The following is a 22,662-nucleotide window of genomic DNA, read 5'->3' on the forward strand; positions in this document are numbered from 1 at the left end:
AGTTCTGATCTCCAGGCAAAGATCACTAAATTCTATTTAAGGTAAGAATTTTAGGTCTAACTCTAATAGGACTTCTTTATTTCCATGTAGTATTGGTTCTGAAAACCATCATCACTACTTTCATCCCCCTTAAAAATATACACAAACACAAAAAATTAATTTCATGATTAAGAAAAAAAGGTTAGCTGTTCCTCCAGCAAGAAAGGCATCAGATGAGTAAAGTGAGCAGAACCAGGACACTGTACATAATAATAACAAGATTATGTGATGATCAACTGTGATGGACTTGGTTTTTCTCAGCAATGAGTCATTCAGGGCAATTCTAATAGACTTGTGATGGAAAGAGCCATCTGTATCCAGAGTGAACTATAGAGACTGAATGTGGATCAAAGCACACCATTTTCTCCGTTTTTATTGTTGTTGTTTCTTTTTCTTATGGTTTTTCCGTTTTGTTCTGATTTTTCTCTCACACTCAAGATCTCCCTTAAGAACTTTAGAATTAATTATATGACATAAGAGACGCTGGCCCAGGACTACTCAGCATGGTGTGCCCTCATCGGAGAAGGTGCTGTGCTCTATGAGCAAAGCAGACTTAGCTAAGAAGAAATACAAGATGCACAAAGTCAGAAAAGCCATCCCAAATGTTCCTAGAGACTATTTGTGTCCACCTGTGGCAGAGCATTCCGAGCTCATATTGACCTGATCAGCCACAATCTGGCACACTGTAACTCGACTCTAACATAGTGATGTCATGTTGGTCCTCTTCAAGAACAAAGGACAACAACTAATACATAAATATGTTTAAAATGATTGTACATGTATTAACCTCTATCAAATTGCTTGCCGTCTTGGGGAAAGGAGAGAGAAAAAAGTGAAACTCAAAATCTTACAAAAATGAGTGCTGATTGATTGGAAAGATAAAATATTACTGAAATAAAAAATATGACTGAATTAAAAAAAAAAAGCACAACACAGTGCTTTTATAAAAAGGCAGCAGAAAAAAAAAATGAAGCATCTCTTTAGGGGTTATCACCCTCAACTACAGGGTCCACTTGGTGACTTCACTCCAGACGTCATAGCATAAGGGTTGTTCAGGAAAATTTCCAGAAACCATTTATATTCCTGAGCTATATGCCCCATCTTTCTTCTACTGTGGCAACAAGCCAGCAAAGCTGTCTGTAAAATGATTATGCTGTTGTTTCCAAAGAGAATGGGAGCCATTCGGGAAGTCTGTGTACGTAATTGGGAAAAGAATGGCAGAAGTGTTTCTTGGCATTCTAGAAAGCTGCCATAGAACTGAAATCCAAAGCTTGCAATAGTTCCTTATAAAAGCACATGTAATTATTTAAAAGTCACAATTTCTCAAACAGTACCAAAGATGAATTAAAACTCTCCCTGCTTCCCCTTATTGATATTTAAACATTTCATATTGTAGACAGTTTGGGGACAAAGAGCTTTAAGAAAGTTCTTTAAGAAAATTCAGTTTTAGAATATTTCCTATCATGAATCACTGGGAAAATATTTTAGGAAGTTATTCACCTTTATATAACTTAAGAACCAAAGTAGAACTTTCTAACTCCTTTATCTCCTGATCAAAATGGCCCTGTTTAGGTTTTTGATCCCAAATGGCACTGCAACTGAAGTATAAAACATTCTGCTTAGATGGCATATCTCTTTCTCACTAGGGAGATGATGGGAGGGTCAGCAAGCAAGAGATCCATTAAAATGTCTTACTAGGAACACAATGGAATTGTTGAGGGCAGTTCTGTTAGGCTATCAACAATCTCTTACCTTCTTAAGATTGACTTGGCTGTTTTACAAAGCATTTTTCATAACATTCATTCACTGGCCTTAAGGAAGGAGAAGAAAAAGAAAGGAATAAGCATTTATGAAGTGCCACTGTACTAAAAGCTTTATATGTATCAGCTCATCTGATCCTAACAGTTCTGGGTATTGAGGGTGTAGAGTGAACATAATTCTCATTTTACAGGTGAGGAAACTGAGGCAGACAGCAATTATGTGACTTGTCCAGAGCCACAAAGATAATGTTTGAGGCCACATTTGAATTCCTAATGAGAGTTGACAATGGATTCCAGTAACAATCCAGTACAAAGGTCAGAATGTACAATGTATATATGAGAGAGAAGGGAAATACTCTTATTACAGGATCAGATTGTCAAACTGCCTTACACATGGAATTAAGAAAATCATTTAAGGAACCAAATGTGATGACTATGGAAGAAAAACAACCTTAATAGGGATGTTATTAACAAATTATGTGAACTCTTACAAATAATCTCTCCCCATACTTTGGTTCTTCCATTTATAAAATAGGAAAACCCTCTGCTCTATTTATTACAACTGGGATGTTGTGAGCACCTAAAGATTAATATGTGTAATATACTCAAAATCATTATATATAAATATAAAAAAGTAAAGAATCACAAAAGATTAGGAAATGGAAAAGATCACAGAAATCTTAGAAATCTATTAAGTCCACTACGTGCCAGGAACCATGCCAGCAATGAGGGATAAAAGTACAAAAATAATACATGACCTTGTTCTTGCTGTCAAGGATTATGTTTTGCCAATATGAGGTCCAGAAAAGAGAGGTCATTTGTCCCAGGTTACTACGTAATTTTATGCAACAACTGGAACTAAAACCCAACAATCTTTTGTACTTTTTCCACTGCTGCACTGGAACCAAGAAAAACAACATGTTTAGTAGGAGGCTGATAGATATCAGAATAATTTCAGAATAATGTCAAAATAAAGGTTCACCCAAGAAGACAGATAAAATTCTTTGACATGTGATCATGAGATATGAACATAGGCAGCATAAGTGGCTTCTCAGGCAGTTGTGTTAATTCTGTAAAAACACAATGACAGTATTCTAGGACCCTGTAAATGCTGAGTATAACTTCTAAAAAAGACCTGGTTTGTGCCATGGAACTCACTGGAGTCTTGCAAAAAAGTACATACCTCTTTTCAGAATAATGTTTTAAAATGTATAAGATAAAGTAAATAGAGTTATAAAGAAAATAATGTATGTTAAAATCGAACATAAAATGTTAAAGAAACAAGTTCACACCAGGTGAAAGACCTTTGCTCTGAGATAACTCAAGGTTTTTGATAGCTAGATAGTTTTTTTTTTAAACTGATGTCTTTTCATTTTTATATCACTTTCCCTTGTAAATTAAATCTTTTCCTGTACAGTAAAACATTCCCATGTAACAAAATTTTGCTTTCTTTAAAGAAAAAAATAATTCAGCAAGCCAAAACAAACATTTTTGAAAGTACATGAAATATTCTACCCCCACAATTTCCCATCTCTGAAATTGAGAGAGAGGTACAATATTATCAGATCTTTGATGGTTCCAGGTTTTTTACACACTCAAATGGAGATGTGTGATGTGACTTTTGGTCACATCCTTTCAGGTCTTAATTTGACTTTTGCTGGGAAACCTCCCTCTCAAAAAGGAAAGTATTTTCTCTTTGTCCATGAAAGGCTACAGAGAGACACAAACACAGTAGGTTCTGATACTAACTCCAAGACTGTTTTTAGCTGTCCTGTCCTGTATTATGCCAGGAAAAAAAATCATGAGAAAGTCTATGCACTAGTGTTTCTGTAGTTTGGCCTTTTATGGAGTCAATTCCAAAGTTCTACGTTCATCAAATTGTCTGGCTCAGTATGCTGAAAAAGTCCTGAAGTATCACATGTAAATGTGTAAGCCAGAAAAGACAGGCTTTTTACCATGACAACTTAAATGGGGTGAGATAAAAGGCTAAGATTCAGGGCTGATATGATAGTGTAAGGTAGAAGTAGGCATTTGTTAATTATGAGATGAAACAAGACCCTTTCACAGCACTTGGGGAGAACAGAGAAGGGAAAGAGGTGAGAGACTATTCCAGACATTCAATTTGTATAATGTGGGAATTTTGGAGTCTTTTAGAGAGAATTTAGAGTCTTTCATTTTATAAACAAGGAAACTGAGGCCCACAGAGGTGATTTCAATGCAATTAATCCAAACATTTATTAAGCATCAGTGTACTATATTGGATTTAACATATATTTTAACATATTTAACATATATTAGACTATCTGCCATCTAGGGAAGCGGGTGAGGGAAGGAGGGGATAATTTGGAACAGAAGGTTTTTCAAGGGTCAATGTTGAAAAATTACCCATGCATATGTTTTTTAAATAAAAACTTTAATAAAAAAAGTTAAATAAAATTTTAAGAAAGCATCAGCGTACACTGTGCCTGACTCACCCAGGATCACAAATTACACTAGTGAAAGAGCTAGGATAGAATCAGGGACCTGATGCTTAATCCTAACCTATCCTATATAAGGTTTCAAACATATGTTGAAAAGGATCGATAAAATAGACATTCAGTTCACTTTCCCTTGCCTCTGTACATTCTTTCACAGCTATCTATGCCTATGGCAGGTGAACATACCTCCACCTTAGTTGTAAACTAATAATGAACTATTCCATAAGTAGAGCTGAATGAATTAAAAGAAAAAATCTCTGAAATAATCTTTTATAATAAAATATTGGGAAATAAAATGCATCTAAAAATAAGGACCAGCAAAAAAGAGTGATTCCTTTATAATCCCATTTTTTTTTAAAGTGTTTTAACACTTCCCAAAGCACTATTAGAGGCAGCTAGACCTAGAGTCAGGAAGATTTGAATTCAAATTGAGCCTCAGACTCTTATCAGTTGTGTGATCCTAGACAAATCACTTAGAGCCAACTCCCTCTCCCCCAAAGTATATTTCTTGAAAAGGTTTATCAATTTTGAAAGAAAAGATGATTCATTTACAATCCCATTTGATTTTTTAATGTTTCAAAACTCCCCAAAACAATATTAGAGACAGTTGGACAGAACAGTGGGTCTGGAGTCAGAAATACCTGAATTCAAATCCAGCTTCAGACTCTAACTAGCTATGTGGTCCTGGACAAGTCACTTAATTCCAAGTGCCTCTCGCTACCACCCCCTCCCAAAGCATATTCCTTGAAAAGGTTCAATTTTGAAGGAAAGGAGAGACTTTCAACTGTAATGGGATGACCTAATGTATAATTGGCCAGAATTTTGCTGCCCTCTCCTTTAAAAAATTGGTTTTGCCTAGGACTTTGCATTCCCAACTATTCAATAGTATCAAATAGAGTAGTAACACTGATATGTGGTTAAAGAGACAAGAGGTTCAGCAATGCATGTGTATCACAACATCCTTCAATAAAAATCATTTACTGAGGATTTATTAATACAGAACTCTCTGCAATTTGGCTTTTATATGTCTACTACTTTCCCCTCTCATATACTCTAATATTCCAGCCAAACTGAACCACACTGAATCTAGCCATCCACATCTTGCCCTGTCCTGTATCTGGACCTCTGCATACGTGGAGTAGCAAAGACAGAGGAAAAGAGTAAGACAGAAAAAAAAAAAAAAAAAAAAAGCATAAGAAAGGAGATTAAAAAAAAATGTGTGTATCTTGGGTAGACATTGCAGAGAATCAATGAGTTGGCTCAGAATTTTGTCATGAATTAGAATGATAAACTGAAAAAACACTTTCAATGATCCTTAACTGCCACAAATCACAGCTGTTGCAGAAGTCCAGTTCTACAATACCAAGGTTCTCTTATTGATGGTATACAATTAGTACTAGCACAATCTTTGAAGAATCACAAGTCAGCTCAAAAAGGAATCACAAGGCATCTGATGTGTCTAAGTAGCTACAGCGTGTTACTAATGACAACCTCCTCACAAGAAGTGGTCTAAGAGCCATTGAGGACATATGTGCATGATTAGAAATAAAGATGGGTCATTCATGGAGTTAGGATGAGATAAAAGAACTTGCTTGAATAATACACTGGTACTCCTTCAGACAATGAAAAAATCACAAGGAACTTTTGATTATTTGAGTACATCTTCTTTGAAGAATTTATGGAAAGATACAGATAGAAATTACACAAAATATAAAGGTCTAGTGGGAGTTTTGATCACTATTAGAGAAGACACACAAAATTATGAAATATGGCTTGCAGCTAGTTGGTACAGTGGATAAAGCACCAGTCCTAGAGCAAAGAATTCAAATTTGCCCTCAGATATCATTTGCTGTGTCACTCTAGGCAAGTCACTTAACCTCCTTCCCAAAAAGAAAAAGAAAAAAAGTATAGCCCTAGCAAGTATCAACGCCTCCACTAAGAAGTCAGGGACTAGCTATAGGGCTTCTTGTACGCAGAACATGAAAGCATCTCAGAATATAAAAAATAAATGGAATTTTCCATTCTTATTCTTTTATAATCATCTGGGAAGATCAAGAAACCTTTTTCTGGATTACATTCAGTGTATATTTATACACACCTTGAGTTAATCATTAATGCATAAAAAATTTAAGTGTTTAAATAAATAAATACACAGAGATATTTGAGCATTCAGCTCAATGAACATTTAGGCAGAGTAAATTCAATAAAATGTAGTTTGTATTTATAGTGTTAGAAATTAAAAGCAATCATGCTGCTTTATAAGTAACTATTTAAGACAAAAGGTAAATTCAGTATGTAAAAGACACAAGATCATGAATTAATAGGACACAGGACTAAAAGCAGCACCAAGAATTCCCCATTTATTACAAAAATACACATACATGGTACTAGAAAGGACCTAGGAGATCATCTGGTCTAATGTCCTCACTTTATAGAAGAGGAAACAGACTTAGAAAAGCACATGCTACACAGGTTTTTAATGAACCCTAGTCTCCTAACTCCAAGGCAGCATTTTTTCAATTCAGGAAAAATATTCCTTCTACAAATTCCACTTGAATCTTTTGGCCTCTGTCCTGACAAAGCAAACAAAGCTGTCAATTAATGTCAACAAAAGACATACTGTATTTTTTTTTTAACTTTTCACATTGGAAACAATCATCTCCAGTGATCTAGAACAGATTCAAACTACTCAGACCACTGAAGAGGTTCTTGAATGCCAGCCAAAGGAGAATGAACTTTATTCAGTAAACAAAAGGGAGTCACTAACAACAATAACAAAACAACATGTGAGATAACATTTATAAAGTATTCTGCAAACTATAAAGCATTATGTAAATGTTATTTATAATAATAACTTGATATACTTATTATTTATTATAGTAAACATTTATATAATGCTTTAAGGGAAAGTTGTCAAGCACATTACCCATGGGTCATATAAAGCCCACAATATTCCCCAATATGGTCTGAATCCAATTAAAATGTAATTGGTACATATTTAATAAAATAAATACAAATATAATAAAACATAGATGATGCTAAGTTTTCTAAGTCAATAATATTCAACCCTATAGTGTTCCTCATGCATGATTTAATTACCTGTTTCTATTTGGATTAGACACCATTGCTTTAGGACTTACAAAGAACTTTACATATGTCATCTACTCTGATCCTTAAACTAATCTTGGCAAGTAGGTACAATTATTATCATTTTCAATTTGCAAATGAGGAAACTGAGGCTATAGGACATTAAATGTAAATTGTAAAATATTAAAAAAAATGTAAAATGTAAGATTCTGAGGGAAGAGTCAAATTTGGATCTCTGCACATTCCTTTGGGGAACCTAGTTGTCCCTTCTTTGTTGAGAACAAGGGAACTAAAATAAAACTGGCTCTAGAGAGGGATTGGCTCAAATTCAGAAAGCAAGGGGTGGGGTGGAAGAAATGGGGGAAATTCTCATGAAACCAAGCCTCAGAATCAGGAATTAATGGGTGATATCAGCTTACAAGATCAATAATTGATTGTGGAAGAAGGGGAAGGGGAAGTGACCATTCACTGGTCACTAATAGTCTCACTCCCCTCTGCTACAGAAAAATGAGAGCAAAAATTCTTAAGTGCCTAAGAAGAAATCCTCCACAGTGTTGTATAACCTTGAACATGTGATATTAGCTGTGCTAATGAAGAGGGAAATCATAGCAAGTTACATGCTATCACAGCACTCACACTCTAAAGATTAATTCTGTAAGTCATCTCTCAGAATGGGCAATTTTATCTCTTCCACAGATGGGCAGCCTGCTTAGAAATACATTCTTTAGAAATATCTTTTCTTCTTATCCATAGTCCCTTCATTCTTATGCATAGATCTGGTCATGTATATATTCTGCTCAAAAATAGATCGATCTTCTCCTTCCTACTCAGTAACATTCAAACTCCTTGTTCTGACACTCTGGCAAATCTGCTACTATTCTACTTTTCCAAATTTCTCTCAAACTACTCCTTTCCATTTATTTACTCTTCTGTTCCAGCAAAACTGGACTTTGCTCTGGTCCCTAAACAAGTCTGCACATTCCCATCTGTTTTGTTGCTCAGACTCTTTTCCCTTTGCCTGGAATATAATCACTTCCCTTCAGACTACTGAAATTCTACCTCAGATTTCTATAACACAATCATATCTGCTGTATTTAGGTGTTAATTTGTCTGAAATTCTACCTCAGATTTCTATAACACAATCCTATCTGCTGTATTTAGGTGTTAATTTGTATTCCTATGATTTGTGTTCTTGTGCTCAAACTGGATTCTAAGTTCTATGAAGGCAGAGAAATGTTTCTGTCTGCCTTAGCTCCTATCATAGATCCATGTAATAGGAGATATGTAATAAATATTTGTGAAATTAAGAGCATTCAGCACATATGATCAGTCCTAGTTTGTTATGTATGGTGCATTTCTTTTTTTCCTCTTTAGTAGAATTATATTTATTTTTCCAAATACATGATAGTTTTCAACATTCCTTTTGCAAAACTGTGTGCTCCAAATTTTTCTCTCTTCCCCCCTCTCCCTCCCTTAGACAGGAAGCAATTTGATATAGGTTAAACGTACAATTCTTCTAAACATATTTCTATTTTCATCATGCTGCTCAAGAAAAATCATATTAAATCATATTAAAAGGGAGAGTGCAAACCATGAAAAAGGAGAAAAAACATGCATTTATTTCTGAAAATCAATTTTATTGATATCTCTTATTTTTATATCACCTACATTTCTGAGTGTATTCCTATCCTGGGACTCTTCTTTAATGTAAAACTATAAGTTTGTAAAACACTTTTCTCATAACAACTTTGTAGGTAGTAGGTAGTAGGTGATGCAAGCACTTATTAACTTCATTTTACAGATGGGGAAGGAACTACTCAGAAAATCATCCTTTATAATAAATAACAAAAAGGAAAAAAAAGCACTTCAGCAAAATTAGTGAACAAGCTGAAAAATCTGACATTATCTACATATCACGATAGTGCCACGGAGCAAAAAGAAGTACCTACTCATATTTCTTCTCTGGAGTTAAGCCTGTTTCTGCAATTTCAGATCATTCAATTTTAATTGTTTCATTACTGTTTTTTCCATTTATGTAGCTGTAGGCATTGTATATATTATTTTCCTCATTGTACTTACTTTATTTTCCATCAGTTCATAAAAATTTTCTCATGTGTCTCTGAATTTTCCTATTTGTCTTTTCTCATGGCATAGTAACATTCCACCAAATTCACGTACAACAATTAGTTCAGCTAACCAATGATACACTTTATTTCTAGTTCTCTGCTACTACACAAAAGTTACTACTAAAAATATTCTGACATATATGTTATTGACATCCTTAAGATAAATGCCTAGCAATAGAATCTCTAAATCAAAGGATATAGATATTTTAGTCATTTTAGTTTCTTTTTTTAAGCATAATTTTAAATATCTTTCCAGAATGCTTAGACCAATTCAGAGCTTCACCAAAAATGCAACAGTGAGTATACTAGTCTTTATGATCCTTTCAATAATCACTATTCCCTTCTTTGGTCATCTGCCAATTTATAGGGATGGGGTGAAACCTGATTTGTATTTCTTTTTCTTTTAGTGATTTGGAGTATTTTTCATATAGATGTTAAAGCTTTGAATTCTTCTTTCTTTTCATACAGTTGTTAAGTTTGTAATTCTTTAGATAAAGCACTTTTATTTATAATCCAATCCAAAGAAAGGAAACAAAGCTGAATTTTCTTATGAATACATACATGCACACACTCATGTATACCAATAATTTTTTTTCATATCAAAAAAATCAAATCAATAATTCAAGCAGGAATAAGTCCCAAATAAAATCTTTAAATAACACTGACTTTAATATAATTCACTACTCGTTTATCAGGATAGCCAATGATATCTTAGGTGGCCATCGTAGTCCTCACCATGATACAAGTGTCAGGATAAAATACAGGCTCAACTCTGAAGTTGATCCCCAGCTGGCAGGGACCTTCAAGATCATCAGCTCTAATCCTTTCACTTTACAAATGAGAAAACTGAGACCAAAAGATTAAGGGACTAGCTCAGAGTTCTAGTTTGAATAAGGGTTTCCTCTTTCCTAATCCAGACTTTATTAGACTGCAGGAATTTGATGCACCCCCCCCCCCCCAAAAAAAAAAAAAAAAGAGGAATGAAACCTGTTCCTCATAATTCCACTGTGAGAGGAAAAATATAGCATGGAAAGCTTGTTGCCCGTAGGGGGCAAATCTTCCAAAGAGGAATGCCTTTGAGGGTGTCATAAAATTCAGAGAAACATCATGATTCAGGGGTTGTAACAAACTCAATTCATCAGATCTCAATAAAGGAGTGATGATGGTATACCAGATAATGCAAGAAACCAAACTGTACTCACAGCCTCAATCCTTCAGGTCACACTGGAGACATCACCAGGGATGAATGACAGCAGTCTTCAGGGAGTACTGATGTTTCCTATAAATGAGAAATGGGTTGGCTATTATAAACCTGCAGGTTCAGGCAGGATTTTCAGTGAAACCTTCCCCCAAAAAGACTTTAAAAATAAACTTGCAGCTGCACTTAGATGATGACCTTTTCAACCCAGTGGTTGTTTTTGAATTAGAGAATGAGAGTATCCTTAATGCTATGGGAAGAACTTTGTTTTGGTTTTTTAAAAAGTTGACCTATTTCCCAGGAATTGGGATTCTAACCCTACCCTTTACAAACCAGGTGAATTAGCTTTTGATAATAATACTGAAACACTGCCAGAATATGAGAACAATCCTTCCCTTATTTCTTCCCATAAAACAGTATAGGAAATGGCTACTTTGCAGTGAACATAGCAGTTATATTACTCTAGAATGTCACTGCACTAAGACCTCGGCTGTTCAAAAGTCTAGGGCAAATGTCTCTTAACAGCTAAATTTTCTATATAACTAAAGGCTTTTTCCCTAATATAACCTCACCCCCTCTCCCCACCATCCTCCAAACTTCTTACCACCTCCCCCCATTTTGGTTGGAAATCTTCCCTAAGCTGTATTATTACACTTTCTTACTTTCTCAAACCAAAATAGAATTAAATATTTTCTGGATGACTCAAAGTTGTTTTGAGAAACAGTAATTACCCTACCCATACTATAATAAAGTGATGTCCCAAGAAAGGAGGCCTGTAAAATGGGAGAGTGAGCAACTTATACGTCTACTGTAGTCATTTTGGTTTCAGGTGATGTGAACAATGTTCAATTTATCCTTTGTATTTCCTTGTTAGTTTCTTAGTCAGGGGTGGAAAAACTTAGTTCGCTAACTGATTATGTCTTAATGAGGGCAGAACACCAACAAATGTACCATTCAATCAGCTGGTCCATGACTAGCTGAGGTTGGGAAGAATAAAGTAGGGAGGTTAATCCAGAGGTATTCTGGGAACATTACCCAAATTAGGGATATTCTATATATTCTATTTTAATATCTATTAAGGAAATGGATACCACATGATCATGGGTGATTCTAGGTCTGGAGAATTTCAATAACGGGTTAGGTTAGAAACTTTAAGAATCCCATTATCCATGACTGGGATAGATTTGTTTTCTTTTTTTTTTTCATATCTATTTCTAATTTATGTGTTCTTTCAGAGTTTGTATATACTCTTTTCACTTGAAAATAAATAACAGAAAACTCAGTTTGTAGGGAATAGAGAGAAGGTTTAGAAAGAAAGAGAAATGATAAAGCCAGGAGAGAGTAAAAGAATCTGGAGAAAGGGAGTGGGATTCAGATTTTTGTTATTGTAATTCTTTTTTGTTTGTCCCAAAATCAGGAATAAGGGACTTGCCTAGAGTCACATGAGATTCAGATGTTTAAGGTTAGATTCAGAAGATTTAGAACTTACAGTGAGAATTTAGCTATCAGAAAACTTTTTAAATTAGTTAAATGTTAGAACCTTGAAACAGAAGATAAGGTTTCCCTGAGTATTTCAAGAAATGAAGATGATGACAAATTTCACCTAAATTAAACTTAAGGCTAGATACCTCACTACACAATTAGCTTCAACACTAAATGGCTCTAGACTGCTCTGCTTTTTTAAATTATTTTTTAAAATAGCCTTTTTTACTTTATCTTTCAAGGACAGGAGATATTTCTTAAAACAGTCAGTATGCCTACACTAGCAGAACTTGGCCTCTGTGGTAGCTTGGACATCAGATAGTCATGATAATTAGTATTATGTGTAAAATGAGAAGAGATCGTAAATGAGAATCTATGGAAGAGGTTTGCTATGACTAAAGCACATGAATTTTAATGCATGGACTTAACTAACATTTAATTTGACTTTTTGAAAGCCTCTTTTTTTTCTTCTTATTACTTGGTTCTTAGTGGTATCTAGATAAGTGAGGTTTCCAAAGGAGTAAACTCCAGATGGATGAACTATGAAAAGTACTGAGGAGATAATATCCTTCCACACAATACAGAGAATTGGGAAAAGGTTGTTTTTTTGTTTTTTTTTTTTAAGTGTTCAGTGCTCAAAAGCTTACAAAATCTGCCACCTAACCACAGAATTTGTGAGTTGAACAGGCCCATTGTCTAAGAACCTTCCAAAAATCACCCACAAGTTATTCAAAGCTTTTTTTCTTCCTTTCCTTTTAAAATAATTTGTTTCAATTCATTGGTTTGCATTTATATTAGAATAAATTGATTTGAAAGTTTTTCCCAGTGTGAAGAATTACAGACTTTCCTTTCTCCTCTTTGGCCCAGGAACTGTTGAGAGATGTACAACCTCTACCCTGAGTCCCTCCTTGGACTCAAGAACTGGGGGGGAAAGGAGGTTTTGCCTGGTCCTAGACTCTGGCCCTCTCTGGCCCTGGTATTGATAAAACAGCCAGAGCCTGGCCCTGGACCCCTCCTTGGCCCCTCTACTTTATTTTTGAGAATTTGCTTAAGTAGCTAAGCCAAAGGCTTACTTATAATTCTACTATAAAAACTAGTGATACAACTTTAAAAGCCCACAAATCATAAAACAATAACCCTCTTGGGAAAAGCTAAACCCATGAACTCTTCCAATACTAAGGGATGAAACCTGAGACAAAATTAAATGGCTACATTCTAACCTATTCCTATCCATTTTCACCCAATCCCAAATTCTTTCAATGAAATGAATAATATAAATGATCTAGAATTCTTTCCAGGATGCTCTAAAACAACCCAAATCTCTAATCAAAATTCCTTGGAAATTTCAAAAAAAGACCTGGCCCCAATTCAAAAATAACCAAGAGAACAAAGATGACATGCTGGCAAAAGACCAATAAGGCAAATTATAGGGTTCTTCCAAAGTATTCCAATCCTCCAGTAAGAAAGTTCTAACACCTTCCCAGAACAGAATATGCCTTATTCAACTGGTCATCTAAGAATCTAGTTGTTTCCTTTAGAAGGAAAACTACTTAGATCCACTTGAGCTAATCAGAAAGCCCTATGGCAAAAATTCCCACTTGATTCTCAGCACAACATACTTAATTCTTCTCTGCCCAGCTAAAAATGGTTAACTTTTCATTCTCCTCTTCTATATTCAAAGGCAAATACATAGAAAAGGTCTTGTGCAGGTGTGGCTGCCAAGACATCACATGAGCTAAGAGCACTTTTCATTCTAACCACATAAAGACTGTTCCTCAGTTTGTAACAACTATTTTCAGAGCCTGGTTTTTGTGTAAACCCAACAATCAGTCATAAGATCAGAGATTTGGAGCTCAGACACCTTAGAAGTCATCAAGTCAGGGTTTTTAAAAACAAAACAAAACAAAACCTACCCTACTAGTCCTGATGGTGAAACATACATTTTCTCAAAATTAAGCTTCAAAATGCATAAAATAAAACACATTGGATAACAAAGGAAACCAATTATATTGAAATATGTTTATCATTTAAAAAATAAATAAAGCTTATGAACCCCAGCTTAAGAAATTCTAATCTATTCAAATCTCATTTTATAAAGGAGGGAAGTGAAGCTCAAAGAGGTTTGGTGATCTGCTACAAAAAGTGTCACAAAAGATAGTAAGTGGCAAAACAGGGATTTGAGAGGAGGGTCTCTTGATTAGAGCACTATCCTATCAGCTTTTCTTTCAGAATCACTTATGTCCATTCCTTTCTTTCCATTTGCCATTGAACCCATTGAAATTCTAACTCTCATCAACTCACACAGAAACTCCTGAAATAACTTAACTGATTCCTCTCCTAACTCTCTCTCCATTCCAATACTTCCTATACACTATTGTCAGGATAATTTTCCAAAAAAACAAAATCTACCCATTCTCAAAAACTTTCAATGATTCCCAAATGCCTACCAGAAAAAGTTAAAGTTCTTAATCTGCTATTTAAGACCCTTTGCAAAATATGACTCAATCTGCCTTTTCAATCTTGTTTTCTATTTACTCTCTTCACACACCCTCCATTCTAGCCAAACTAATTTATTTGTTTATTCCCTAAACATACCTCCTACATTCCTTTCTGTGTATCCTTTCTCACAAGATTTTACAATACTTCTTTCCCTTCTGCTCCCAGACTTAACTCCAACCCCCTCTGTCTGAAGAAATCTCTTTTAAGACATGACTCAAATCCTATTCCATCAGTTAATAAGGGAGTTCCTAAGCAAAGTCTCAGGATTTAGAATTCATTATTGCTCAGGTATTTATATGGCTTTTAGAAGTGCTCTTGTCTAATTGAATCATCAAGATCACTCAATCTTGCTCATCCAGATAGTCAGCAAGACAGTAATGCTGATAGAAAGAAATGGAAGTTTTCCCTCCTATTTGTATGTTCCAATAGCATAAGATGAATGTACAATGAAAATTATGTGTCCTTCAGACACCTAAACTTTGGGGCAGTTAAATGGCACAGTGTGAGGGCCAGGTCTGAAGTAAAAGATTTGAGTTCAAATCCAGATTCAGCCACTTACTATGTGACTCTAGGAAGTAACTTCAACCCTATAACAGTTTCTTCATCTGTAAAATGAGTTAGATTAGGAAATGGCAAAACACTATTATATCCGGCAAGAAAAACTCTTAATGGGGTCGTGGATACAACTGAAGTGACTCAATAACAACAAAAGAGAAACTTAAACAGGCAGAAGATTGTGCTTGACTCTGTTTTTCTAAGAAAGCTTCCATCCACTACCTTCCTTCTGTTTTTAAACTACTATTAAGTTAACTAAGAACAATTATACTAACTGTATAAAATAAGAAAATAAGTAGCAATAATGCAATAACAATAATATAGGCATTGTAGATGGAGAAAAAAAAAAAATGAGCCCAGAATTAAGCTGGAGAAAGGCAGTGGGCCAGACTGAATTTAGAAAAGTACAAAGTGGTTTTTGAAGTATCAAAAACTTGGAAACAAAGTAGATAAAGCAGAAGATTACAGATTAAGAGTTTGAAACGATAGCAGAAGCAGTTAATTAATAAGCATTTACTATATGTCAGTGCTGTGCTAAGTGCTGAGGATACAAAGAAAAATCTTCCCTTTCACCTTTCATCTGATACAAGGGAAATATGAGTCTTTTGGAACTCTGGTGGGTCAGTTGAGCAGAGTTGCTAAGTCTTTCACATTTGCTTATCATTACAATATTGCTGTTCAATTGTACATCGTTCTCCTGGTTGTGCTTCACTTTGTAATAATTACATGAGTTCTCCCAGTTTTCTGAAATCATCCCCTCCATCATTACTTTAAGCATAATAATATTTCATCATATTCATATACTATAACTTATTCAACCATTTCCCAACTAATGGACATCCCCCCTCATATGACTATTATTATATATTAGTATATTCTTTATTATATTATTATATATATGGGATGCTTTTACTCATTTGATTTCCCTAATGTGGTATTGCTGAGCCAAAGGTCATGCAAAGTTTTACAACTCTGGACAAAGTTGCAATCTGTTTTCCCTAATTGCTCAACTGGTTGTCACAGTTTCACCAACTATGCATTGTGTCCCAGTTTTCCCCATACCCTCTCTACCACTTGTCATTTTCCTTTTTTATCATCTTAGCCGATCTGATAAGTGTGCAGCGATACCTCAATTGTTTTAGTTTGCATTTCTCTAATTATTAGTGATTCAGAGTATTTTTCATATGATTTGATATCTTCTGATTTCTTCCTCCAAAAACTGTCTGTTCATAACCTTTGACCATTTATTAATTCAATAATGGCTTCTATTTTTATAAATTTGATTCAGTTCTCTATGTATTTGGCAAATGAAACTTCTATCAAAAAAAATTTGTTACCAAAAAAAAAAAATCCCTGTTTCCTATTTTTAGAGTATACAACTTCAAGACAGGAAAAGAAAAAAGTAAAAGTGAGAAAAATTAAAAAGGGAGGAAATGCCTAAGTAAACAAGAACAGAAAAGGGAGTCTTCCAAAATTCGTTTTTTTTTTCCCTAAGAAAATTCTAAATTTCTCCATTGCCTTAAAAAGGCACGGAGTTTTTGTTTGTTTTTTTTTAACCTTTAATCTCTCCATTACAGGCAAATCTTATCTAATGGCATATAACAAACAAAGATTACTGTGAACTTCCACAAAATTTGGGCCTATTTTTTAGGAGAATAGGGGAGAAAAGAGAAGCCGTAAACAAGGCTCATATTCACATAATGTTTCAGAGCTTACAAAGTTTCCCAACAACAACCTATTAGAGAAGCACTTTATATTATTGTCATTCTTGCTCCACATGGCACTTGCCCATTTTACAGATAAGGGGATTGGCCCCAGAAGGTTAAAATGAGGGGATGCCCATCAATTGGGGCATGTTGAATAAGTATGTTATATGAATATAACAGAATATCATTTTTTCATAAGAAATGATGAACTGGCTGTTTTCAGAAAAGCCTGGGAAAAGACTTAACATGAGCTGATGCTCGGTCAATCAACAGAACAGGAAAACCGAAAGAAAGTAATAAAAAGATTATATGATGCTCCGCTTTGTAGCTCTTCTCAGCAATGCAGTTATTCAAAGCAATTCCAATAAACTTTGGATAGAAAATGTCATCCTCATCCAGAAAAAGAACTAAGAATGCAGATTAAAGTATACTATTTTACCTATTTTCTTTTTTTGTGGTTTTCCCTCCTTTTGTTTTAATTTTTCCCCCAACATGACTCACATGGAAATACAGTAAAAATGAATATACGCAAATAGCCTAAAAAAAAATTAAATTAAAAAATTTTTTTTAAAAAATGAATGTTAAAAATTTTGTCATGTACCTAGGGGAAAATAAAATACTATTTTACATATTAAAATAAAACTGAATTTATGAAAAAAAGGATAGTTCCTTTATTTTCTCAATAAAGTTATCACTAGTTGAACTGAAAAGATTTTGAACACTACTCCTCAAAAGCCTAAATCTGCTCTAAGGACCAACACAGCTAAGTATCAAGAGAGTTATAAAGAATTTTTTAGCCATATCAATTCATGAAATTAAAAGATATAAGAATTATGGTTTTTCCATTACACTGAATTCCCAATCCCTATATTTATGCACACCTGCATTTTTGATTTCCTTCACAAGCTAATTGTACAATATTTCAGAGTCTGATTCTTTTTGTACAGCAAAATAACGTTTTGGTCATGTATACTTATTGTGTATCTAATTTATATTTTAATGTATTTAACATCTACTGGTCATCCTGCCATCTAGGGAAGGGGGTGGGGGGGTAAGAGGTGAAAAATTGGAACAAGAGGTTTGGCAATTGTTAATGCTATAAAGTTACCCATGCATATAACCTGTAAATAAAAGGCTATTAAATTAAAAAAAAAAAAAGAATTATGGTTTTTATAGTTGCGGTGCTTATTATTATGTATTTCCTATTAGAAAAATACATCATTAACCCTGTAATGCTGTTCGGTCATTTTAGTTACATCCAACTCTTCATGACTCTATTTGGGATTTTCTTGGCAAAAGAAACTGGAGTAGTTTGCCATTTCCTTCTCCAGCTCATTTTACAAAATGAGGCAAAAGTGATTTACCCAGGATAACACAGCTAATAAACTTCAGAGCCCGGATTTGAACTCAGGAAGATGAATTTTCCTGATTTCAGACCTAGCGCCTTATCCCACTCTGCGCCCAGCTATCCCCAGGGAACTCTGTAACCTCTCTAAGATTATAAATTACAGGTGAATAGCTAATCTGCATTAATAACAGAAGTTGCCACACCAGGGAAAAGCATTATATTTATGAAGTCAACCTTGTTGGTTCAATTATTTCAATATTATTCTCAAAGATAGTAAAGTTTGGTTACAATGTAAGGAAAAACTCCTCATGTCAAAGTGGAGTATAAATCAAAGAACACAGATTTACATCCAACCTATTAATACCTGATCTATAATGTAGAAATTTGAAGTCTGATTTTTATTGCATCTGCAATGAGCCAATTCAGAATACTTAAATACAACAATCAATTAGGCCAACAACAATATTCACATTTCTTATAATTATACAAAGATTATGAAATTTGTATTTTTTATTGCCTATTTATGGCCATAAAAATCTCAAGTATTTAATATAAAATGTTGTTACCACTATTTTTCCAGCTTAACATTTATTAAAAAGATCAATTTCCTCAGCTATCCTTTTTCCCCCTCAGAACATTAAATCAATAATAAGTAAACAGTAAGTGTATTAACTGACTGACTTGACATGTCTATAGAGAATAAATTCAGAAGAACCTCTCCAGGTACTCTCAGATGTCCTCTGGCTATATTAAAGACAATTCTACAGCAGCACATCTGGGTAGCTACCTTCATAGAAACAAAGATTTCAGTGACGAAGTTATCAAAATAATTAGAAGTTGTTAGTAATAATTAAAGACTTTCTTGCCATATCAGGAGCCTTTTAAGATTCACCAGACAAAATCCATATTCTAGAATAGAGCTCTAGGTATTGCTCGGCCTTAATGATCAATGTTGCTGCTCCTTAGTAAGAGAGAACATCTTTCTCTAACATGGCTGCCCTGCATTATATAAAACATTTACTATATTAACGATAAAAAGCATCATTTTACATTGTTAAATGCCACATCACCACACATTCAACATATGATCTTTCCCTTGCTATTTCAAACAAATCCTCAAGAATAACCAGATTTGGGGAGCACTTTTAACTAGAAGCAGCAAAGGTTGAAAACTGAATTATCCAAGCACTTTCTATTCCCCTCCCCCACTACTTTCTTTAAGAAAAACACTTACCTTTCTGAAATGTTTTACTTGGTTGAGGGAGAAAAGGCAAAATATGTACATCATTTATGTTCATATTCTGACCAGCACAATCTTAAATTTCAGCCCTTCTTCCAGAAAGAGAATACAGGCCCTCTTCTCAGTAGTAGTAAGTAATCAAAATTAATTCATCAGTGCCATGGCCAGCAGAGCTAAAATGCATGCTGACAATGTGACTCACGACACTGACTCACAGCAGATGCAGCAGGAGCTGTGGAAGTTTCTCAGTTTCACTCTGCTATACACAGTATACACATAAGCACAAATTGTATTCCAATATTTCTCTTCAATAACTGAGGAAGATGACATGATGTACTGCAAAGATTGCAGAACAATGCACAACTGGAAAACTGGTTCCACTCATCTGTTCTGTGACCTAAGTCATAATATTCTTGGATCTCAGTTTTCTCATCTGTAAAACCAGATGATTAAGCCAGATGACTTCTGAGTTATTGTCATTAAAGAAAGTAAAGGACAGAAGTATTAATATCTTAATGGATAACTTTTCACTTTATTAGGCATTTTGGAAAAAAAAATCCTTAGACTGCTTTGAAAGGACAAGTAGTCACTGATTTGGACAAGATTTGTCACATCTGAGTGATCTTAAAAGATGCCAGCTTATTAGTCCTTGATTGAAATAAGAAGGAACTCAGATCTCTATGAGAGAAGACATATGGAAAGGGAAAGTTAGGAGAAACAATATGGATCTAGAAGAAGGGGAGCTTAGACAAAAAAAGCTACCTAGAGGAATAAGAATGTATGTGGAGGTATTCACCATTTAAATGAGAAGAAAACTTATGTAGTCACAACAGATGCTACGTCTCTTTGAAAGGCCCCTGGACTGAGCCCCAAAACAGTAATTCTGTATTTCTTCTTTCTTCCTGGACTCCATTATAAGAGCCTAAATTTTTTCCTCTGGGAATGAAAGAAATTTGTCTCTTTATGTCTATTTTTAAATAAATCAAAAGAGCCAATTTCCAATAGATAGTTAACTATTGCTAATTTGGGGGTACTTAGTAGGAAAGCAGGTGGGAGGATATAACTGAAGAAAGCATTCCAGGAGAGGAGAAAGATATGATTTAAAATTGTGATATTCTGTTAGAGCACAATTTCTGCCTACAGGTTCTGTGCTGAAGTGGGGGAGAAGAGATTTATAGATTTCTTGCAATCTCCCAGAACAGGCAGAGAATATTTATCCTAGGAAAACCATTTAGGTAATGCATTAGGATGAGGAAATGGGGACAAATAAATATGACTAACCAATCTCACCAACCCATTCCACGAGTCTTACACAAAGAATAAGAGTATATTTTATTGGATTATCTCAAATCAAAATCAAAAAGAATCTAGTTTTGTTTTAAACATTCAATTTCTCTTTTGGGGCTCTTTCTCAGGAAATGTAATCAAAATCCCAAAGGATGACAGCAGGTCATGGACCAAACTCTAATACAATAAAATTTAATGTAGAAAACAAAGTCCTATGCTTGAGTTTGAAAAATTAACTTCACATCTAAAAAATGGTGAAGGCTTGACTAAATAGCAGTGTATATGAATAAGATTCATAATTTTAGTAGATTACAAGCTAAATATGAGTCAATAATGTATTATGGAAGCCCAAAATGCTAATGTAGGCTCAACCTGCAGTAAGAATAGTTTATGTCTAGGCATGGGAAACTAAATAGATACAAAGAGACAAATAAAATGTTACATATTACATGAAACAGAAGATTATATGGGAAGGAAGTAGAACCAAGAAACTATTATACATGACATCTACAACAATACAAATAGAAGAAACAATCACAAGACAATTGCAACTGAATGCTATTAAATTATAATAGTCATGCTTGGTCAAAAATAAGAGATATAAAAAGGTACTTTCTCTTGCTGGGATGAGAGTATGGCTATCTATATATAACATTAAACTTCTCTGCTATGCTATTAGTTTTGCTGATTTTTTTTTTAATCTTTTCTTCTGTCCTTAAAAAATTCTTTATTATAAGGGATAGCTCCCTTAGAGAGAAGAGAAGAAAATATGGGTGATATAAAAACACTATTTCAATTGGTTTTTTTAAGTAAAAAAAAAAAAGATTTTGCAGAGATGGGTTTTCAAGCACATAGGACACTGCATATAATAGCAGATTTTTATTTTTGATGTGTTGCCCGATTTTGCTGAATTTTCTTCTTTAAAAAAAATTCTATAAAGGATGGCTATGAGGAAAGGGGAAGAATACAAGGGAAATGTTGGAAATGTAAGACCAAAAGATGTAAATAAAAATCTAAAAATAAGATGGAGGGGAATGATGTGTTAATTGTTTTCAATTATCTGAAAAGGGATTAGACTTAATTTTTTTATTCTAAAAGGCACTACCAGAAATAAGAGCAGAAGTTGCAGATGATCAGATTGAAACTGACTGTTTAAAAACAAAAGCAAAAAAACCCAACCTTCCTGGGCATTTGACCAAGTAAGAGGCTGCCTTAGGAAGTAGTGGATTCATTTTCACTAGAAACCTTCAAACAAAGGTTGGAAAGCTACTTGTTGAGCATTTTGTAGGGCAAAGGTATCAAACACAGGCATCACAAGCCTACAACACTCCTGAGTTCTGCCAGAACCACATTAAAATGCAAATAGGAAATATTTAACAAAATAAATGAAAATACAATATAATAGATAATAGTAATAGGCAGGGTTTTTTTTTTTTTTTTTTTTTTTTTTTTTTTTTTTTTTTTTTTTTTTTTTTTTTTTTTTTTTTTTTTTAAGCCAATCTATGCCTTGCTGGGATTTTGATGTTTGGTTAAATGGCCCTATTTCTAAATAAATTTGATAACACTATTGTAGAAGATGTCTGTCTTTAGGAATGGGTTGTACTAAAAGGCCACTGTGGCCCCTTTTAAATCATGAGCTTATGAGCTTTTCTCTCTTTTACAGTCAAATTCTTTTCTCCTTCCATCTACATTCACAAAAGTATCCTAGGCTATTATATTCTGGGCCCTGTGGTCCCTCACATAAACTCTTTCCTTCATCTTCTAGACAACAGTCCATGAATTCTGTACCTTTCCCCACCTTTTTCCCCAGACTTCACAACATACTGTATCTCTTCTATAGTTCATCTGTTAAACTTAT

The 22,662-nt window shown here is 34.3% G+C and overlaps 1 protein-coding gene across 1 annotated transcript in view; it reads right to left on the reverse strand.

The window, feature by feature from the left end:
- Positions 1 to 22,662, reverse strand: part of INPP4A (inositol polyphosphate-4-phosphatase type I A) — a 185,252-nt gene that overhangs the window by 106,823 nt on the left and 55,767 nt on the right. Inside the window, exon 2 of the mRNA XM_031961260.1 lies at positions 10,692 to 10,768. The gene's annotated coding sequence lies outside the window, so the exon portion shown is untranslated. The remainder of the gene's footprint in view (positions 1 to 10,691; positions 10,769 to 22,662) is intronic.

This window comes from Sarcophilus harrisii, chromosome 3 (genome assembly GCF_902635505.1).
Source record: "Sarcophilus harrisii chromosome 3, mSarHar1.11, whole genome shotgun sequence".
Classification (NCBI taxonomy): Eukaryota; Metazoa; Chordata; class Mammalia; order Dasyuromorphia; family Dasyuridae; genus Sarcophilus; species Sarcophilus harrisii.